General features: G+C 47.2%; 1 long non-coding RNA gene across 1 annotated transcript in view; it reads left to right on the top strand.

The window, feature by feature from the left end:
- LOC144157880 (uncharacterized) overlaps nt 1-20774 on the top strand; it is a 34626-nt gene extending 13852 nt beyond the window's left edge. Inside the window, exons 2-3 of the long non-coding RNA XR_013319899.1 lie at nt 4855-5032; nt 20574-20774. This is a non-coding gene — a long non-coding RNA (uncharacterized LOC144157880). The remainder of the gene's footprint in view (nt 1-4854; nt 5033-20573) is intronic.
- Nucleotides 20775-21070: the final 296 nt, after the last annotated feature.

Here is a 21070-nt window from a genome sequence, read left to right as displayed (position 1 = left end):
ACGGCACGCGACGTCGCCCTGTTCCTTCTTCATCACTTCATCCTACGTCATGGTTCCCCCAAGGAGCTTCTGAGCGACAGAGGACGAGTTTTTCTATCCGAAGTCCTGGAAGCTCTCCTCAGTGAATGCAAGATCGTTCACCGGACGTGTACTGCCTACCACCCGCAGACAAATGGTTTGACGGAACGATTCAATCGCACGCTTGGTGACATGCTTGCCATGTACATAGCTTCCGACCACTCTAACTGGGACGTGGTGCTTCCATTCGTGACTTTCGCGTATAATACCGCAACGCAAACCACCACCGGGTTTTCTCCCTTTTTCCTTCTTTACGGACGCGAGCCCTCATGCACCATGGACGCCATCCTCCCATACAGCCCCGATGCCTCCGAAGGCAAGCCCGTCTCCGAGATAGCGTGACACGCTGAAGAATGTCGCCAGTTAGCTCGTGCCTTCACGTCCAGTGAACAAAGTCGCCAAAAGTACCAACATGACCTTGGTGGGTCATCTCCGCCCTCTTTCCCCCCTGGATCCCTTGTTTGGCTATGGATACCGCTCCAAACGCCTGGCCTGTCTTCGAAGTTCCTCGCCAAATATCATGGCCCATATCGCATCATAGAGCGCGCATCACCGGTAAACTACGTCGTCGAGCCGCTCACACCATCTGACGACCTTCGTCGCCGTGGCCGCGAGACTGTCCACGCCAACCGTTTGAAGCCCTACCACGAGCCCATCGTCTCGCCCTCGCCATGAAGTCGCCAGGATGGCTCCTTGTCACCCGGGGGCGATTGTAACGAGGAAGAAAGGTCCGGGTCAAGGGATTAAAGCTCAGGCCGAAATTCAAGCTGAAGCAGGGCAATCCCCACGGACAATCCCCACGCATCAAGTGCGCAGCATACGCAGCGTGATCGAGTTCAGTTCTGGCTGCCCCTGCTTCTTCGGCTCCTCGAGTTCCTTCGGTCTCCGTCGCTTGAGCCCCTCGGTTCCTCGGCTGTCTAAATAAACCCCACTACAATATATATATATATATATATATATATATATATATATATATATATATATATATATATATATATATATATATATATATATATATATATTCCAAAACTTGGGTGTGACCACTTGGAAAACACTAACAAATACTTTATTTCGACAGTTTCGACCAGTGGTCTGGTCTGCTTCAGGGAAAATTACAAGTAACTGAATATGCTCTACGATACACACTTCACGAGAGAGGGGAAGTTTGCCCTCTACCTCTCTTTCTTGCCAGAAAAGAAACCAAATAAATGAAAGCAAACATGTACAATAATCTCAGCGGCACATATACACGTCTCTCCCCAGGCGAGCGGCGATACAAAGCAAGGAGAGGGGAAAAGGAAAACAGGAGAAAAAAGGAGTATAAAGAAGGAGGCAATTAGAAATAGAGAAAGAGGGGAGAAAAGGAGAGGCAGAAGAAAGGGGGGTTCTCAGAAGCAGACACTGACGAATACGAAGGTCGAACAGCGGAAACTTGAAAGGTAGAGTGAGGGACCGCTCAGCGGCTCAGAATGACGTGACGTGCCGTATTCCGCGTACTGTAGAAAGAGAGAGAAGAAAAAGAAAAAAAAAAAAACAAACAAACGGAAGAAAAACTTCTAGCAGTGAATTATGTTTCAAGAACGTTGTTGCGAATGTAGATAGGCGCCACATGGCCCCCAGTAGCACACGAATGCCAATACAGGGTCTAAACACACATAGCGAGAGGAGCGGAGGAAACATGAGTACGGAGGCTGCGGCGTCGGGCAAGGTCCGCGCACTCAACATGGTCCGAAGTCGTGTTGTAATCGATAGCCCGAGTCGGCGCGGCGCGCCACGGAGATTTATTGGTGCAGAAGCGCTAGCGGAGCACCGAAACGTCGCCGGAGGAGTCATTCCCGTGCGGAAACGCACCCCCCTAGCCCCCCCCCCCCCCCCCCCCGTTTTCCCGAAGCTCGTAACCGTGTGGTCGCCAGGCGCGTGTTCTCTATTTTGTTAAAAATGGCAAAACGATAATGAGGAGAAAAGTGGGTCTGAACCGCAGATTTATTGCTAACAGCACTCGTTTGGCTCCCTCGCCGCACGCCCCCCGCCCCCTCCCCCCCAAAAATAATAATAAAAAAAAAGTTCACGTATGGTCTCGTAGGCAGCCCAATCTCCCTGCGCTCTCGTTTATACCCTCAGTAAGCGTCCGAAATTTATGTATAAAGAACGATTCTCTCTGTTCCCGCTCGTAAGTATTGCGGAAGCCGGACTGAATTAACACTACTTGTATTCTTTCGAAGGAGTGATCCGGGAGGCGGAGGTGCCTGGACAGTGGAAGACCGGGAAGTCCCTTTACATGCGACTTGTGATTGCTAAATCTGGTGCGGAAGGGCGTTTCGGTCTGTCCAATGTACTCCTGATTACAAACGAGGCCACGAAGTTTATAGATTACGTTTGAGGTGTCGCAATTTAAATTTTCTTTGATAGCATATTTAAAGGTTGACCTGCTGGCTTGGGCAATATTAGTCGTCTCGATGTGGGTGCAGACTTTACAGCGCGGCTTGCCGCATGGTCGGCAGCCTTGAGCTCGCTCAGGTGGCTCTGTTTTAGCGTTGACTAAGAGGTCCCTCAAGTTTTTGCCACGTCGGTACACAACACGAGGGGGCTGCTGGAAAATGGCCGACAACCGGTCGCTCTGTTTGATGATATTGAAATTTCTTCTCAAGATGTCATTTACTTTCGGAATTTTGGAAGAGTAGGTGAGAACCAAATTAGTCTCGGGGTGGTTTTCTTTTCGGCTTTCAGCTAGAATGTCCTCTCTTTCTAAGTTGCGAGCGCGCTCAATTGCATCGTCAACTATTCCTTCTGGGTATTTTTGGCCAATCAGGGAGGTCTTAAGTTCACGTGCATTTTTCTCGAAATCCTCCTGCCCAGAGCATATTATACGGTACCTGTGTGCCGTATCTCCGTGGCGCGCCGCGCCGACTCGGGCTATCGATTACAACACGACTTCGGACCATGTTGAGTGCGCGGACCTTGCCCGACGCCGCAGCCTCCGTACTCATGTTTCCTCCGCTCATCTCGCTATGTGTGTATAGACCCTGTATTGGCATTCGTGAGCTACTGGGGGCCATGTGACGCCTATCTACATTCGCAACAACGTTCTTCAAACATAATTCACTCCTAGGGGTTTTTCTTCCGTTTTTTTTTTCTTTTTCTTCTCTCTCTTTCTACAGTACGCGGAATGCGGCACGTCACGTCATTCTGAGCCGCTGCGCGGTCCCTCACTCTACCTTTCAAGTTTCCGCTGTTCGACCTTCGTATTCGTCAGTGTCTGCTTCTGAGAACTCCCCTTTCTTCTGCCTCTCCTTTTCTCCCCTCTTTCTCTATTTCTAATTGCCTCTTTCTTTATACTCCTTTTTTCTCCTGTTTTCCTTTTCCCCTCTCCTTGCTTTGTATCGCCGCTCGCCTGGGGAGAGACGTGTATATGTGCCGCTGAGATTATTTTACATGTTTGCTTTCATTTATTTGGTTTCTTTTCTGGCAAGAAAGAGAGGTAGAGGGCAAAATTCCCCTCTCTCGTGAAGTGTGTATCGTAGAGCATATTCAGTCACTTGTAATTTTCCCTGAAGCAGACGAGACCACTGGTCGAAACTGTCGAAATAAAGTATTTGTTAGTGTTTTCCAAGTGGTCGCACCCAAGTTTTTGAATATTTAAACAGTAGCCAAGAATTCCTTCTCTGCTATATATATATATATATATATATATATATATATATATATATATATATATATATATATACAGGTAGTAGCGAATCAGAATTGCAAATTAATACAGAACTAAGGGTTAAGACAGAATTAAGACAGAAAATAAGACAGAAATAAGGGTGGGCAGTCAATAAAACCTCGGAAAGCGAGGGGGAGGATGTGGTAGGTCATTGAATCAGATAAAGAACTTGCAAAGAAAGAAAGAAAGTGGAGAAAAAATGCCCGCGGGTGGGATCCGAACCCACGACCTCCAGAATACCGGTCTGATGCGAGGACCACTATGCTACCTGAGGGGCCATTTTCCCCTCAACTTTATGGGGTATTTATGTTAAGGTATTTTCGTTTCTTGCGCTTGGGGGTGGTAGCCAGCGCCACTCGGACTACTCGGGGTGAAGGGGACCTTCTTTTTAACCCCTAGGGCCATGACTCGAGTGTCTACGACATTTCGAGAGTGGTCGACCAGAGTGGAGCCCTCTTAAGCTCCCTATGGCACCAAGACTGCCAGAACAGAGGCCGTCGCTATGCATTTAGCGAATCAGAATAGAAAATGAGGGGCTCGTTGAAATAAGACAGAAATAATGGTTGGCAGTCAAGAAAACCTCGTAAAGCAAAGGGGAGGACGTGGTAGGTCATTGAAACAGATAAAAAATTGGAAAGAGAGAAGTGGAGAAAAAATGTCCGCCGGGTGGTATCCGAACCCATGACCTCCTGAATACAGTTGTGGAGTGATGACCGCTACCGGCGGGGCTATTTTCCCGCCCGGATCCCACCCGGCGGGCATTTTTTGTCCACTTTATTTCTTTTGTTGCAAATTCTCTATCTGTTTCAATGACCTACAACATCCTGTGCTTTGCTTTCCGAGGTTTTCGTGACTGCCGACTCCTATTTCTGTCCTATTATAGGTACGTCTACGAATCTGTTCATAGAAATGGTTGGCGGGCAGGAAGTCAATAGAAATACGATAAAACCACGCATATTTTCCCCGTTTAGTTCTTAAAACATCGCGTTATATGTAATCACTGTATTAATCTTCTGTTATGCTGTTCTCACCGCGCGCTCTTCCTTTCAACACATTTTTTTGCGCAGATCAAAGGAGATGGAGAGATATGCTACCACAATTACGAGTGCAGCTCAAGATGCTGTGTGAAGAAAAGTGGCAGCAAGGAAGCACAATGCCATAGACGTGGAAAAATTGAAGATGACTGCACTCTGAATAACGCCACAGGTGGATATTATGAGGAACATTGCCCTTGCAATGAAACCCGTAAGTTCAACCCCTATGCAGACAAAGCTGTGTGTGCATGAAAAAAATAGTACAAGTATTCAACATATTTGGTTAAACTCAACCAGTGCACTATTTAAAGTACTCTTGAGGATACGGAGTAAGAATGACACCAATAAATCGTATTATTGCGCAGAAGCTTGTCGCACTTTTAGCACGAACGCTAATGCTTCCGCGAATGCTTTTTCGAGAAGTTACTTTTCTACCGCGGAGGCTTATTTAGAAACATGGTGTTTGGCGCTCATGCTATGTCGCGCATTTGTGTAAAGAACGTGAATATTGAACGAGCAAAGGATAAAGCAGCGTCATTTTAGGCAGAGAATCGGAAAGTTGTGCAAGAGTGCCGTGCACCGTTTTGCGGTTCTTGGCAAGACTGGCATGGCTGTTATTGGTTTTTAACGATTATTGTGGCCATCCCGCAAATAATTGGTGCAAAGTTAAAGTTTGTACGTTTGTTAAGCAGACGGATATAAAGTCGGTGTAGTTGAATTTCTAACGCATGTATGTATAGCCGGGCACTGTATCCGGCCTGACCTGTGTGTTGCCGGTACGGACATCTACGGAGCCAGTCGCGTGCGGCACTGAAGGGAAGAAAAGGTGGCTACGTTAGTGAGGGGCTAATGAATCCCGCTTGTTAACATGGCGGTTTTGTACAATAACCGTACTTGTGGTGCGAATCAGCATTTACGTCACGCGGATTATTAAGGAAAGGTCTTACAGTTTGATTGAGTTACTATTCCAATATAATTTATGAAGCGAAAATTCATTCGTGATTTCCTGTCTGCGTTAAGCCCGATAGGTGCTAGGATTATTGAGTCACTTTTTGTAGGAACTACTCACTTGTAGCAGCCGTGGTTATCGAGCGTCCGCAGTAACCTGTCACCACATTCACTGGCGACGGCGCCTGCGTTACAATATTTACTTGAAAAAGTGGCAAGAAATAAACTCTGGGCTCACAAAATATCAATTGAAGGCCTAGAGACGAGCAGAAAGAGGAAAAGTGTGCAGCAAGCGTGGGCCTTGCCGAAATACTGAGGTGCCAACGACTATTTTTTTGGGCACTGTGCCAGGCTTCATGTGCCGCCAAAGTGGGTGAGCATGGTGCTTTCTGCCCTACTCGTCACAGTGCTTGGAGGTTCCTTAGGAAGGGAAACACTTCCTACTGTTCGTTGCGGCGGGAAGATGATGAAGAAAACAGTTGACGGACTCGTTTCTGCATGCTATTTTCTCGCTTATTGCTGAGAAAAATGTGTGCCACAAGGAACTCCGCATCACGCCCTGTAATTCTACTCATGGTTCAGTGGAATGTACGTATGATTTAGATGAGTACGAAGGAAATCAGGTATATAGATTGCAAAGTCTCTGATGCCTACTGGCTGAAGCAACACCCAAGCTATTCCCCACGGTAAGCCCTACCACGATACAGGCACTGATTAGCCGCATTACTGAGGCAGCTAACGCAGCTACCTAGATTTTACAGACTCTACCTGATGCACCAGCTCCATATCGCTGCTTGAGGCGGGTTCGGTACACTTTGAAAGAGCGCTACTGTGCCGAGGGCTGCGCATCTGAGGACCGAGCGAATCAGTCAACAAAACGCTGGCATTCGGCGCCACATGCGGAATATTCGAGAAAACGGTGGGATGAGCATTGCGCTTCATTTTCTCACCACGCGGAAGCTCGGAATATGTGGGCAACTTTCTCTGTTATCACTGTTAGCACGAGCTTGCAGGCTGCAGTCCCGAATGTAGTTTCGCGCACCGGAGCCACGCACGCAGCTCTTGAGCGACAGGCTGCAAGCACGTTCTTCCCGCAGCCGTCCTCTACGCCGCCCCGGCACAATTACTCCCCGAAGGTAAAGTAAGGAGACCCTATTGATGCGCCCTTCCCTCTTGCTCAACTTGTGGCTGCACTTGAACAAATGAACGCGCGCAGTGTCTGTGGCAAAGATGGGGTGATTTGTTCTATGATGCGGAATTGAGGTGATCAACTATAGACGAGATACTAGAAATATTGAATTCCATTTGGCCTCAGGAATGCTGCCCGAATCTTTCAAGCACGCTGTCATTACATCCATTCCCAAGCCTGGAAAAGACCCATCCTCGAAGTATAATCTACGATCCATGTTACTGACGTCGACATTTTGCAAATTACTTGAAGGAATGGCCGCTACACAGCTTACCCACTACTTCGGATAAGAAACTTTCTTTTTCCACCCCGGGGCAGACTGGATTCAGAGCGAATCTTGCAATACGGTACAGCATTCATCTCCTACCGGAGTTACTCCGGCGCACAGCACGTCACTGACACACATTTTCGTGCTGTCGATCTTCGCAAGGCCTTTGACACCGTCTCCCACTGAGCGTTGCTAGAAGTTTTGTGAAAATTGTCCTGGTGAAAGAATGAGGACCTTCGTACGAGCCCTCCTAGCAGACAGAACATAGGCTGATGATGATGATGATGATGATTATTATCATTTAGTATTGTAACGTCCAAGGTACTCAAGGGCGTTGCTGCCATCACAGGGGTTCACGAACACGGCCTATGCTGATGGCGTGACAATCTGGACGGAGGCCAACGATGGAGGTTAAACGCTGCCGCACAGTGCTTGCAGCATGCGTTGGGCAACTTTACGGCCCTGTTGGTTCCCACAGGCATGGAGGTGTAGGCGACGAAAACGAATTACTTAGCTGTACGCGGCAATGCCATTAACGGTGCCGGCATTCACTTAACTATGGGAGAGAATGCCCTCCAGCCGTCTCCCGACGCTGGAGGGCATGCTATCCACGGCATTTTGTGTTATGATGTTATGACCTCATGAAGCACCAACTTCACCAACTAGAGGCCTCCTATTGGGAGGCTCGAGGGTGTGGAAAGGAAATTTTGGCCGGAACAAAGATGTTACGTTATCTATTATTTCGTTCAGGAGCAAAACCGAAAAAAATGCTTCCGGTTTTCCGTTTGAGTGGCAGGTTCAAGTGTTCCAGGATTCCTTTTAATTTCCATGCAGGGAGGTGCTAGATAGCCGTGTATTCGTTGGCATAAAATTATCTTTGGTCTGGATCTCGCATTCTCTTCTTCGGCAGGCTTGCTGCCTGCTTCCACACTCTCTCCGCCTGAGTCCGTTTAGGCGTAGTGCTGAGTTCACCGCGTCATCGGCGCAATGAGCTGCGATGCAGACGTCACAGCCTTATTTATTTTTTGTTTATCTATTTATTTATTATATTTATTTATTTATTTATTTATTTATTATTTTTTATTTATTTATTTATTTTTTATAATCTACAGATTAGCCCTACGGCATCGTTGTAGTGGGGGAGGCGTTATACATGCATAAACACGAATATTCAGGAACACGACATACAATGTTTGGCGTGAACAGAAGCATACGCGTTTACCAGAGAAAAGAGCAGATTGCAGCGGCATATACAATATAAACAGCTACAAGTCACGTTTCACTTTACTGAAGTGGTGCCAGATCGTAGCGGGAATAATTTCATGAGGAGAAAAAAGAACAGTGCTGGTCCAGGCATTCGTACTTTTAATAGGTTTTAGAAAGAAACGGGTCGAATGTGTCGGTGCGCCATGAATATTCCCCAATGTTCTTTCTGTTAATCCTTCGTCTGCATGTATACGTGTGGGGCTAAAGGTATTGATTTTTGTCCTTTGCTACCTCCTCTCATAGCATCTGTTTTAAGATTACACAGAAGTTTAGAGTGTTGAATGAGACGGAAAGTTACAAACATGCGATGATCATATCACAACTATAGGGACCGGGCAGCTGGACGGGTGGCGACACCACTCGGCGCTCCCCTCGTCAGTGGAATGAGCCGGTGCATTGGACTACACAACCTCCCGTTTTTTTTGTCGTGTTTGCTTCGGTGCTTTGTATGTTTTGGTGGCGTTGTGAGCAGACATGTGAGATTAAACGAAGTCTAAACAGATGTGTTGGGTTCTTAGATGCAGTAATGACTACGTAAACTCGTCGGACGCGTCTAAAGTTGGGTATCGGCTGCAATGGCATAAGCGCTTTTTGCAGCGATCTGCGCTTGGCTCCACCCGTTCTGAGTACGAATAAAACTACTATTATTAGCATTATTTTCTTCTTAAATGCACTCACGGCTACGCAAACTTATTGGATGCTTGTAAGGTTGGGGAAGGGCTACATTGACACGAGCGCTTTTGCAGCGCTCTACGCCTGGCTCCGCGCGATCTGAGTAGGAATCAAACTATTAGCAATATTAGAATTCATTTCTACCACTTTAAATTATCTTCACTGATTTCAATGACTACGGTTTCCACGCCAGCCTTAGCGCTGGGATACCTCGATACGTGTGCTTTAAATAGAAAGGCACCTGCATACGAGTTGGATTACCGTGTAGCCGTAGAAATGTTGCGGTAGTTTACACTTTCTGTAACCGTGAGCTTTGTGCCTTCGGTTTTGGTGAGCGACACTGTGACAGCATGGGAGCCTAAAAGCCGAAGTGGAAAACCCACGTTTCTGGTGGTCATTTTATCAAGAGCCAAAGTTATTCACCAACTCAACAGCCCAAGCTACAAACCATCCCTCCTCCGCTTCCCGTTTTACCCCCTGCGTAGAATAAAGGCTGGCACCGATAGTTAAAAAAATGTGGCAGTGTGAATGTCAGCCGGTGTTTTTTAATGCTTAAGTATTCTTTACAGAGTACCTAAAAATCGTGTAATGCCTGGTGAAGACACCGAAAACGCGCGATTAGTTGCCTCAAATATGGGTGCATGAGCCCGAGTCCTCCACCACAGACACATTTCCGACACACTGGAAAAAGTTTAGATTTGGAGAGGGGGCATGGAAGTTCAGAATTAAACAGCAAAATCATCTAATGATTATGATGGTTGAACACAAAGCTTTCTTCGTGCGAAATCGAATGGGAAATGGTCAAAGTCAAAGACGCTGCGACCAAAAGACCAAACTGCGTGCTGGCCAAATTCGACGCTTACCTAGTCAAAGTATAAATCCAGAAGGCAACCAAGGAAACCCATACGATAGAGCTTTGCGATAAACCATCATCGTCGTTAGACGGAGGTGTGCATGATTTTTCAAGCGTAGGTGGCAGCTTGTAAACCGACCGCAGCATTCAGTTGTGAAGCTGAGTACAGATTACGGGCACCCTCCTGTCTTGCGTCCTTCAGTCACGCAGGAATTGGTTTTTGAAAAACCATTTACCAACTAGCCAGAAACCATTGCAATTCTTGTAAAGCAATGCTTCTCCACGACAAGCAATAACATTCTACTACCATGCGGTATTTATTCTATCAACGATTCCCGATGACTGTAGTAAGAGCATTTCTGTGAAATTAAACACGTTTCAGCCGTAGGTAATGAATATACGAAAGCGTCATCCGTCACAATTTATATTTTGAGGTAAATCTTCGAAGACAACCTCCAACTTTGTCTTTCGCTTGTGCACGTCGTCGGCGCCGTTTCGTCATCAACTGCCAAAGGCCTGCGCCGCAGCATCCCTAGATCGGTTGTACACACCGGCTTTGTGGAGCATTTAGCGGGAATATACTCCTCCATTCGCAAAACTGCATGCAGGCATGAAAAAATTGCATGAAGCAACGAACTTTCACTTCCAGCTCGACTTCCAGCTTGGCGCATTGAGCGTCGTCTGCTATTTGTAAATACTGAGTATGGGCGTAAATAATACACATGGCATACCTTGTAAACGTCACATCCACACTCAAGATTTACCGATCTGAAAAATGCACGTGGGGTTACATTCGCTTTGCAAGCCGCACCGCAGAAAAACGACAGAAAGCCATGCACAACTACGCTGCGCTGACCGCCACCGGCATTCCACTGACGAGCGGTTCGCCACGGGCGGCGCTCTTCGCTGAAACGACGGTGGTGCCATACAACGGCCGCCCGGTCCCTATACGAGTTAGTTACAAAGCGCAAAACCAGAGTTTTAATTTTCATTGGCCTCAAATTTATTGAGAAGAATACTAGTGTTACGGCCGGAGACCCAGGCGGCATACTGAAGAACGGAGCGCACGCGCGCAGCACGCTGGTTTTCTGGAAGCTTGGAGTGTTCGCACCTAACAATTGTATACTTTACTCCAATAGGGTGCCCCAGAACCAATAGCGCTCAAGGATTTTTCATCTGCGACCGCGTCCCATTAAAACCTGGGTGCCGGGCTAACGACTGCCGCCATGTAGTTTATGGGAAACTAGGTGGAAACTTGGAGCGTCATTTGCAGCTCCGTCATCCAAAGGTATACGACAGCGAGTGCTTTTGACTCTTTAAATTTTTTTGTGGAGTTGATCTATTGAATAGATATATTTACAAAACCTTAATAGCCAGAACGAGAAGCATTTCGTTCCGACGCCCTAGGAGGCTCTGAGGGCTATTATTGGCCTCCCACGTCACACTTGCATCGAAGAGCTTTGCCGCTATTCCTACTTGCCCACGCTTGCCGATACAATACATGAGCGCATGGCAGGCGCCTGCGACCGTCGGCACTTGATGCTGCAGAGATGCAACCTACTACGTCATGACTGTGAGCGACTTCCAGGTGTGGCTTCCGACCACCGCCCCGGAAACAGCCCGTTGTTCTCGCGCGGCGCAACTTGCTACGCAGGTGCAAACCGCAGCAGCATCTTCTACCGACACTGCCGACTCACGGATATTAGGTGTGTACGTGAACGCTTCTTGAAAACACCGCACGAGTGCAGTGAAACTTGCAGCTATGGCACCAGACAGCAATAAATACAGCGTTCGAGCCTACATCATGGACTCCGTTCCGGACGGACAGTATGCAGCTTGAGCTGCGCGCTATTAAATAAGGCCTACGCCTAGCACGTTCCGTTCGGCAATCATGCGCGTACCACCATATGTACACTTTCACGAGCTGTGCTGAGTTCACTTACGGGAATTCCTCATAAGCAATACCCCGCACACTGCATTAAACATTTACGCAGCTCCCTGTACCAGGCCTTCCACACACCTCTACTGTACGGTGGATCTCTGGCTATGGAGGCCATGTCGGTAACAAAAGCACCCGCAGGTTGGCAAGCCAGGCATATTTGTCGTATAGCCGTCAACTGAGGGAGAACATTGCCAGTGGAGCCAACTTCGGTTCTGACGAGGGCGCCGGCGTCGCCGCAAGGTCGCAAACTCTACCTCCAATCATCTGTGCCTCGATCTCCAATCATACCATCCAATCATCCTTTGCCTCCTGGCTAATACTGTGGAGTGCAAGTGCTTCTGAACCAGACCCGTTCTGGCTTTGCCTTAACCGCCCACGTCGTGGCGAGGTAGGAAGAACACCGCGTTCAGTTTCGGACACTCTGCAATTATTCCCCGGTATGTAACGACCCATCGCCTGCAGATTTCAAGACATCTTTTACGGGGTACACGCCTTCTGTACACTCCGCAGGATTTTCACATCGTTCCTCCACTTTGGCATCGCACCTTATCCCCCTGTTACTCATGCCATGCACATCTATGCTAGACCTCCCGAACATCGTCTGGTTCTACCCGGTCCTTACTATACTTCGCGGCCAACACTGCCCGACGTGGGTTCATTGTTATGAAGACCCGCCGCGGTGGCTCAGTGGCTAAGGCGTTGCGCTGCTGAGCACTAGAATTCTGGTTCGATTCCCTGCCGCGGCGGACGCTTTTGTGATGCAGGCGGAAAGCAAAAATGCCCGTGTCCAAAAATGCCCCAAAACTCCCGCCCTTTTCCTTCCTCCATGCAGTTTCGGGCCATCCATTCTTAATAGATTCCTTCCTTCCTTCCTTGCTTCCTTCCTTGCTTCCTTGCTTCCTTCCTTCCTTCCTTGCTTCCTTCCTTGCTTCCTTCCTTGCTTCCTTCCTTCCTTCCTTGCTTGCTTGCTTGCTTGCTTGCTTGCTTCATGTTGCTGTCTAGCAAGGTTTTCAATTAGCGCTGCTGTGGTTTTTCGTTCAAGTGGCTTCACCGAGAGTACGTTTTTTGCTCGTGGGACATGTAGGGCTCAAGCGCTGGAACATAAAATTGTGCCCTTCTGTAGGAAATCATAGTTTAAAGGACGCATAAATACCATTCCAAAACTGAAGAATATTTTAGAACTTGAAAAACCAAAGTGCAGAAAAAGTTAAAAATCTCCTTTAAATCACAGTTAACGCCCAGGATGTGGTATCTCCCAGGCACGCAGGACAGCTACTGGGGAAATGTTTTTATCGCTCATGCCGCGGGGTTTGGAGTGGACAAAGTGGAATCACGGTATCGAATCTCTCAATGATAGCAGCATAACCTGCCTAAAAAATACAACAATCTGCACCTGTATCGATCTTTCGTTCGTGTCAAACAGCATCATCCAAACATTTAGTTGGCGTGCAGATTAGGAAACGAGGGACAGCGATCACTTTCCGATTTTAATACCCTATCAAGATGCACCTGTGCGTCGACGTCAAAGCAATGTCAGGCGCCCACATTGCGAAGCCTTCAAAAACAGTACTGATGTGCTAATAACCGCAGCAACTCATAACAGTGACATAATACCAACTATGGGTTATTGTCTGACAGAGACATCAGTCGTCGTGAGGAAGCGCCTAGATATTAATACTGGTCCAGAATATGAAAGGCTGCGTGCCATCCGTAGACGCGCTGAGCGTAAGGCGCGACGTACTAAAAACTTAAAAGGCTTTCAGCAGGCTCGCAAAGCGCAAAGACACGTTAGGCGTTATATAGAAAACTCAAGCCGGCAATGGCGGCGTAATTTTTGCACAACATCAGATGTCCACGAACCACTATAGAGGATATGGCGCATTATAAAAGGTATGCGGAACGACAACCAGCAACGGTATCCTTTCAAGGCGGTGTCGTTGCACGAAGGCATATCACAAAAAGAAGCAGCTCAGGAGTATTGTCGGCTCATATCTACAGTATACATGCTTCGAACATCCCGTCAATGTGTCCCCGACGTAGCGCCACCAAACACTGTAGCCGCAATAGACCGTCCATTTTCTATTCAAGAGCTCGACACGGCCATCTCAAATGTCAAGAGACCTTCTTCTCCAGGTTCCTAAAACCTGGGAATCAACCGACAAGATTCGACTCATTCCAGCCTATAGCCTTACTAAGCTGCATTGTCAAAATCATGGAGAAATGGATATTAAAGAGAATGTGCTGGTAGTTTAAAAGCAGAAACCTATACCTACCTAAAACAAATCGCTTCCGCGGAAAGCAGATTCGCTTTCGACAACATAATTGCTCTCGTGGCTTCACTGGAAGAAGTACATTGCGGAAACATACCGACGGTAGTATTTCTTGACATAAATTGAGCATTTGATTCAGTCTTGCACACTGCAATTCTAGAGTCCCTAGATGCTTTTGGTCTTGATGAAAGACTGTACACGCGGATTGTGAGCTACGTCAGAAGGCGTGAAATATTCATGTGTACGCCAGAAGGCACTACTTCCGATCACTGCGTACAGAAAAGAGTGCCTCAAGGAGCGGTCTATGTCCTCTGTTATTCAACCGTACGCTTATCCAGCTAAACTGTGTTCTCCCTCCTGGCGTCAAGGGACACGTTATGTGTATGACGTCAGTATTTGGTGTGCGGCGAAGTCACGTCGTACAACGCAACAGCGACTACAAAAAGCTTTGAGAAATGTGTCTGCGTACCTTGCGTCCAAGGGTCACCGCCTTTCTTCCGAGAAAAGCGTTGCCGTGGCGTTCACCCGCAAACGGGTGACCCAATACTTTTTAATCCTTGGCGGTCGTTGTGTGCAATGCGTACGAACCCAAAAATACCTTGGAATCATCGTGGATCAAAATCTATCATGCACGCCCGAAGTCAAGAGATTACGTACTCGTATCTCTGCGCTGGTAGGAATAATTGGGTACCTTGCCGGAAGTCGATGGGGCAGCAACTGTAGATTCATGGTGCTACTGTGCAAAGCATATCTAGTCGGCTTGCTGAGCTACAGCCTGCTTGTTCTGCTACGGCTGTCGCCCACATGTAAAAAGCAGCTGAATGCGGCCAGGAATAACTGTCTGTGTACCTTTCTCGGCCTTCCTAAGGGCTCTACGTGTGCTGGCCCTGCCGGAGAGGCTGGTTGCTTGCTTTTAGATATTCTGAGATTGCAAGAAACATTTATAATATACTTGGGGCAGACTTTGCATGCAAAAACCATGTTATTTGCAGGTATTGTACAATGCAACAAAAATTCGACCTTCTCAGAAGCTATAAATACTATATACATTTCCGTACCTACCCAACGACGACCGATCATTCCATCTGATTTCCCGCCTTGGACTCTATCACCCGTGTGCATAAATGTTAACATACCTGGACTCACCGCAAAGAATGTTATGCCTCAAATTTGCCTCCTTCATTTAACACTTGCCCATATCAGTAGCCAATAATCTCATATGAGCCACATTTTTACTGATGGCTTTACTACGCCTGACTGCAGTTCTTCTGGACTCTTCATTTCATCAACCGGCCAAGTACTCTCATACCGTCTTCAGCACCCAACGTCATCCACATCTGCTGAGCTTCATGTCATTAAAAAAGCACTTCGCTGCATTCACCGCCAGCAGCCAGCACAGTGGTTATCTTTATAGATTCGATGAGAGCGCTACAAACTCTTCGACGTGTACGCTTCTTCAGCATTCACGAACAAATATCTCCTGACTTCTCCTATCTCCTACCTGAATCATTTACTCTGCGACGCCGGGCACCGCGTGATACTGCAGTGGAACACTGCCCACTGCGGCATCATAGGCAACGAAAAAGCAGATGAGGCTGCCAAGAGAGGATTACGACTGTGGAACGTGAGGAACATTTTCTTCACGAAGCACGATGCCTCGAGACTAGCAAATGAGCTTGTTTTCATGGAGAATAGCCCCTTCTGGTCTCTCCCAGAAAATCAGAATCCCCTCCTGCATCATGTCGTTCCTACTTTTGCAATGAGGGTACTTGAGCGAGCTCCACGTCGGCTAGATGCTTTGTTCCATTCATTACATTTACATTTAACGTAGCTGTCACAAATACCTACCGGTATCGGCTTGCCTTAACCTTGAACCCGTATTGTGGCAACTGTGGTTTACCAGAATCAGCCGACCATAGCTTACTGGAGCGCACTACATACATACAGTCAAGCAAGAAACGACCTGGCACAGAAGATCGGGTGCCTCAACCAGTTTCCTACCCTTAACCCTTCTGGGACCATGGCCATGTCCCTCGTCTCAGCGGAAAGTGCTAGCCGCATTTTTGAATATTTCAATGGCCTCGGTGTCGCTGAGATGATGTAGAACTAGAACATCTTCGCACTACGCAACCATTTATAGACTTCACGTGTCGCACTCGCGTTCCCCAACATACACGCTATTTCCTTTTTTCTTTACACTTTTATTTCCTTCTTTCTTTTGCCCCTTCCGCCTTACTTCCAATCGCAACTTATTCCCTCTTCCCAACCTCGCAGAGTAGCATGTAGGCGAGGACATGCTGGCAGACCTCTCTGCGTTACTGTTATAAAAAGCTTTCTCTCTTTCCCCTAATGACCACCTTGCACAGTACTGCGATGAAGCTAGCTTGTAGAGACTAACAGCGCCGTGGGATTCACGCCGCAAGCCTTGAATATAGTCAATTCGATTACTAAAAACCTTTAATGAGTCGGAGAAGACCGGTCGCCTCTACGTAGGGGGCAGTGGGCATACAAGAGTAGACTTGGAGTTTATCATGTTGGAAGTTGGGTAAGTTGTCGGTGCGGGATTTATCATTCTGGTATTCTAAACCAAATACATTTCAGTGGGAGAAAAGTTACTAAAATTTGGGGGCTGTGCTTTATAATCAACAACAGTTTTAATGATAAACAATCATTGGTACGTAGCCAGAACCAAAACCACACATTGACAAATATACATAATAAAATGATAGTGCTGGGACGACGGGTGTAATCCCATAACAGGTGATCTAGGAATAGAAATGTTGGATTTAAATGGACTTTGTGGTTAAACCAAAGCGCACCACGATTCTTTAAAATCACTAACATGTATCCGCCAACAGGCTAAAATAAATAAAATAATAATAAAGAGTTTGACAGCCTATACTGATTTGTGCAAAGGTAAACATATCACCACTGCAAAGCGCCATTACTCATCGTCAAATGATTGCATTGCCACTAAGTTTCTTGAGTATCAGGGATTCCACCTGCACAAAAACATTCCCATCCTACGGAACTGAAAGACTCCTCTTTGTCACTATTTTCTATTATTGTGTAGCTTTAAGCTAAACCAGGGGTGCATTGTGTAATGTTTGCAGAAAGGAATACAGTCAGACCCGATTTTAACGAACCCGGATAGAGGGAATTATGCTATATATCGAACGAAAATGAATCAGTTACGAAAATGCACGCAAAACATATTCCTTATAACGAAGTTCACGTCGGATATATCGAACTAGGCGTGTTACAAAATGGGATGTGGTTGGTTTGAAAACGACGACACCGAAGTGAAAACGAGCAGCGACCGCACGAGCAGCGAGGCTCGAGACCTCTTCTTCATCAATCGAATAACGCTAGCCGCTTGAAAGCCGTGAATAAAACGGTGTCCTCTAACCCGCGCCTGCTTCCTGCTTTTCAACAATTTGGTGCCGTGACCAGGATGAAAGGATTACACCGTTGGAGACCCCTACCGAAGAAGCAGGCCCATTGAAGAGAACACAACGGTCACGAACGGCGCATCGAATCAGCTCCCGCCAGAGCCATCTCTGCGTACCGAGCCCCATCATGGATCGTCTGAAACGGAAGCGTAATGTGCTTCGCGCCTCGACTACAAGGGTCATCAGCGAGATGAAGTCCATGATGGAGGTGACTCCACTACCGACCGGTGAGCTGGCTGAGCAACTTAATATGCTTAAACGGAAAGAGGCTGCTTTAACCGAACTAGACAAAGAGGTAGAGGACCTCGTTCCCGATGACCAACTAGACGATGAACTGGCAACTGTAGAAGATTACATAGATTCTATTGCATGCATGGTCTTCCGCGCTGAAAGTCATCTTGCCACCGTGTGCCCTCTAACAACGACCAGTGCGGCACAAGCTGTAACTTCGCCTGATGAAGGAATCCACTTTCGGCTGCCCAAACTTGAAATCGTGTCTTTCAACGGAGAGTTTATACGATGGCCTACTTTTTGGGACCAGTTCGAGTCAGCGATACATAAACACCCATTCCTAGCCGACGTTGACAAGTTCAAGTACCTACGCAGTTATATAAAGGGAAAAGCGCAAGTCGTCATTAGCGGATTAACAACGACTAACGAAAGCTACCCCATAGCCATCGAACTGCTCAAGCATAGGTTTGGAGACAAAAGCCTGATAATGAACGATCACATGAGCAACTTGCTGAACCTCCCGAAAGTGACCTCCTGTGAAAACATGAGCGACCTTCAGACGCTCCATGAATGTGTACACACTCCTGTTAGATCACTCGAAATCCTCGGAGTACACATTGAGTCCTACGGAATCATGTTGAAGACTGCGCTGTTGCAGAAGTTGCCCTATGAGCTCGTTCTCAAGTTTAATCAGTTAATGCTAACAACGCCACAAGGACAGAGAAGAGAACGGCCTGATGAAGTATCAACGTTACTCGAACTTTTGAACCTTGAAGTGCGAAGTCGGGAGATCACTTCAGTAACGACTGGTTCAGATACGGCTACCACAACAGAACCACACCGGAAACACGTCGACGACAACATAAAAGGTTCTTCTGCCTCGCTAACGGTGAAGGTATCCCGCCATAAATGTCTTCTCTGTGAATCGAACGACCACCTCACAGATGATTGCCGGGTTCAACTCCCATTAGACTCAAAGAAAGCGAAATTGCGAAAGCAGGGATGTTGCTTTCGCTGCGCCAGGCCCTTTCACAGCGCTAAGAATTGCAAGAATGCAAAAAGCCACACATGTCGGAATTGCAAAGGACACCACATAACTTCATTGTGCGATCCAAACTGGAAGCGACCAACACCAAGAAAACTGACGACTATGTCCACATCGACGGCTATGTCCCAGGAAACGGCTTTTGCGTGGACAGTGCCTGGAGAAGCGGTATTAACCTCACCAAGCATACAATCAAAAGCAGTGACATTCTCGCACGTAACAAATGAAGAGCCAGTGTTTGAGCAGGAAAAGGCCTCCTTGGAGGTGGACCTACCACGAGCTACCGACCAGAAAGAATCTTCCGAAGAAAGTTTACGGGCCTTAAAAGTCCTCGTCGAAACCGATTCAGAAGCTGATACGAAAGAAACCGCCGAATGTTTATTCTCGACTTCAGCGCCCGGCGCTTCATCGTCCGAGACACTTTATGAGCGTTGGAAGCACGGAAAGCACCTTCTGGAGAGAGCATGGAAATTAGGGCGGCGAAACAAATACCTGCACGCGTTGCGCCCTGCGCACACGACTCCAAGGAAGCCTCCAGTTCTCTACTACGGACGCGCCAATCAATCGCCAATCCATTGCCAGGTTCAAGATATTAACCAGCTCAAGCCAACCAGATCCATATTATTGCGCCGGCCCGGAGCCTGTAACAAAATGTGATCTGGTTGGTTTGAAGACGACGCCACGGAAGTGAAGACGAGGAGCGACCGCACAAGCAGCGAGGCTCGAGACCTCGTCATCAATCGAATAACGCTAGCCGCTTGAAAGCCGTGAATAAAGCGGTGTCCTCTAACCCGCGCCTGCTTCCTGGTTTTCAACAAGGCGAACCTAGGATTGCCGCCAAAACGCATAGCCTCACAGCAGTAATTGATATGTTGATTGACCGCGGTTCAGAGGTTGAACCTCACATGAAGCGACGTGACGCCGGAAACTTTCCGTAACTGAAGGAGAGTGGAAAGCCGGGCTAGTTGAGAATGGTTCATCACTGCAACTCCGCACAACAAAACAGGGCCATAGAATTCCTACGTGGTTTCCTGAGTCGTCGACGACCAGGTGGCCGTCACTGAGCCCTTCTGGCGCAGACACCGTCGCCGATGTCATGGCAGCTGGCGCTGCTGAAAGCACCAAAGAGGCAGAGGATGCCGCAGGTGAAAGCCGTCCGCCGCTTAATGAAGCGTTTTCGGTAGTTGATATGCTCCGGCATTACTGCTTCGATATTGAAGCACAGTGACTCGAATACAGTGCTAGTTGACGCCACCATAATGAAAGTGAAAACAGAAAAGAATAATCACCTCTTTTTTGCGAAGTAGGCAGTTGAGGCGGAAACGAGCCTTATTGCTTGCAATAAATGGATTGTTTTGTGTATGGTAACGACGTACTTGTGTTGGTTTCCGCATGCGGGGATGGGGAAAGGGGGGGGGGTGCTCCCGCAGACTGCGAACTCGTAACAAAAACCTCGTTATCGCTGGGTTTCTGTATATCGAACCATTGCATTTATCGACCTAATCGCGGCGCATATTGCAGTTTGCTATATGCGGGTTTGACTGTATCTCTACTTTTGAAGCGAATAAACATTACCACACTTTCACAAATCATCACCTACTAAATGTTTGTTTCAGTGCGCTGTTTTAATGGGATGTTCATTAATAGCACGGTGACTGCCACAGAAAGCACGGTGACTACCACAGAAAAATACAACAGATCGGTTTGTGTAAACAAAAGGAAAGAAACTCCTGGTTGCTGATGGAAACAGGTGGCCTCCAAACCAAGAAGTGAAGACAAAAAATCAAAGTGCTTCAAGTATCGTAAACTGAGCTACTTAGGGCTGCAATAAAGAATGGTGCTACGGAATTCGTCACTGTGACTTTTTACAGAGCAAAACTTCTGTTTCTCAACTTCACTGTCAGGAATACTAGTTTTTAATGCGGAACATTCTGTGCCGAGTACCACCTCCCCCAGCCAGAACCCTGCATAGCCTGAATTTACACAAAAATGATTTAGCGGAACTAACACCTTTATTCTTTGTAATAGCGTAAAGGACATAAACGGTCGGAGAGAATATTGAAAAACTAAAAAAAAAATACCTTTTTTACAAAAATGATCTGTCAAAATAATA

Source organism: Haemaphysalis longicornis, unplaced genomic scaffold (genome assembly GCF_048455015.1).
Source record: "Haemaphysalis longicornis isolate Haplotype H1 unplaced genomic scaffold, Haemaphysalis longicornis Haplotype H1 scaffold_10, whole genome shotgun sequence".
Classification (NCBI taxonomy): Eukaryota; Metazoa; Arthropoda; class Arachnida; order Ixodida; family Ixodidae; genus Haemaphysalis; species Haemaphysalis longicornis.
Note: the sequence above shows the minus strand (reverse complement) of the source record. Positions and strands in the feature narration are given on the sequence as shown.